Raw genomic sequence first — 2,128 nt, 5'->3', positions numbered from 1 at the left:
TTTTTTTGCTAAGGCTCCTTTTAAAGCTTAGAGAAGCTACCAACTCGATCAATTGAGCTTCTCTTTCTCTGATGATTTGAAAGAGACTCAGACTGGTGCAGAGATAAGCGCTGCTTTCCCACAACAAGTTTTCTGGATTGAATCTTGTTTAACTTTACGTATGGCTTTTCCAACCACTTCTTTGCATTTATCTAGGTGCTCTGATTCTATCACATGGTCGACAAACATGTAACTTTGATTAATTAGTGATCCTAAAATAACCCTGGGTATGAACATAAATATTTGAGTGTCATAACCTTGGGATCAGTTGAAACCTTTTCAAGGGTGCACCTTGCTGCTTGCAACATAAAGGAAATGCCTCAGCTATGTTTCATAAAGGGACAAAGAATAAATAGATGGATTCATTTTTCAGCTCAGCATAGAATGGGACATTTTCAGCTCAGCAGGCAATCAAGATCAATATTAATCACTTTTACAGCTGCTGCTATGTAGCAGGGATGTGACTTCCTCCATGGTCGTGTTGTTCAAACCGGCGTTAATAACAAGTTTATTACAAATAAAAAAAAACAAAAATTATTCATTTCAACGCAAAATGCAAAATCAGTTTTTACAGCCATTTTTGCTTCATGATAATTATTACAAAGTTTGCAGAAATAATTATTTTCTGTTTCATTACAGTGTTTTAGTACATTTTTAGGAACAATTTAAGGCTGAACAGCTTTTGATCTTCATTTGTCATTTCAGAAAATAAGAGGCAACTATTTTGTTGAATGTTTGAGGCTTAAAACAAATAAATTGGTGTAAAATCTGGCAGACCTGAATGGACACCACTGCCAACATCATTACAATGTGATGCTGCTTGGGTACAAATGGTAGCACTGCTGCAGTCACCGTGCTGCTCATCAGAAACCAGTACCAGCTGCCTTTTCCTGAAGCTGTCTCCTTAGATGGGTCCTGGGAACAATTTCCAATTTTTGTAGCTTCATTTTCCTGTACATTATTTAGTTCACATTTTTACAATGCATAAAAATTCAGGCAGTTTTCATCATTTTGATATAATCCTCCAATTATCTACTTAAAAATACTCTTAAAATACTAAATTTATATGAAAAAAAAAGCACTGTCTCATGCATTACCCCACTTTTTTGATATGTGCGTGCTAGTAATTATTCCTCAAAAATAGGACAGAAAACTCATGGGGGACCATGAAGGGAGATGACTGTGGAAAGGTTAGTGGTTGCGCTTGGGGAGTGATGAATAATCAGGTGTCACGCCACCACAATGTACATGATACATGATGTAGCTTACGTGTTCGCTTTAAATAAGCCCATTAGATCATGTAGCTGGCACATACACTGTAATCAGGTTCTAAAAGCAGTGGTGACATTGCCAGGAGCAGATTCCAAATTGGCAGGAGAATAAAGCTTGTTTTTAGTGCGTAAGTGAGTCATTTTCAAGGGTACAGTGAAAGTGTAAAATGGGAAAAAGGTCATCTGAGCAACCAATCTTAAAGGAAATGTTTCTAATATAACAAAATATATAATTAATCCTTTGCAGCATGTAAAGAAATTCATTTGTTACTTTTTGTTGCATTACAACCATACAAAGACAAAATAAATAGTTGTTAATAGTGAAGAACAGGATGAATGGTTCCTAAACATATTATAAGCGATAGCTTAATCTAAAACTTGTTTTTGAATCAATGACTTGTGGAACAAACTTTTTTCTGCATCTGACTGCATGCGTTTCTGACAACTCATCCACAGATTTTCTATTCTTTTGTTTGAAACACCTTAGACGTAGTTGAATTGGATGCAGTGCAGCTGTAAACAATGGTTTTACAAATCTTTCTACAGAATCATAATCATCAAGTTAGTTCTGTACGTTGTTGTAGCAATTTTACCTCTTGAATCTCCATTAAACTAAAATTCCAAGATGTATCTTTAGGGTCATTGGAAAGTGAAATTCCCCCTCGATCTACAGACTTTTGCAGCCTCAGCCAAGTAATCTTCAAAGACTGCCTTTCGTTTATGCAAGCAGTTTCCCTGTTTCTGCACAAGAAAAACATCCTCACAGTGTGATGTTGCCACCATCATGTTTCATTGTGGACATTTTGTGATTAGGGTGT

This window comes from Cyprinodon variegatus, unplaced genomic scaffold (assembly GCF_000732505.1).
Source record: "Cyprinodon variegatus isolate N-32 unplaced genomic scaffold, C_variegatus-1.0 Scaffold124, whole genome shotgun sequence".
Taxonomy (NCBI): domain Eukaryota; kingdom Metazoa; phylum Chordata; class Actinopteri; order Cyprinodontiformes; family Cyprinodontidae; genus Cyprinodon; species Cyprinodon variegatus.
The sequence above is the reverse complement of the archived record's forward strand: the minus strand, read 5'-3'. Positions refer to the sequence as shown.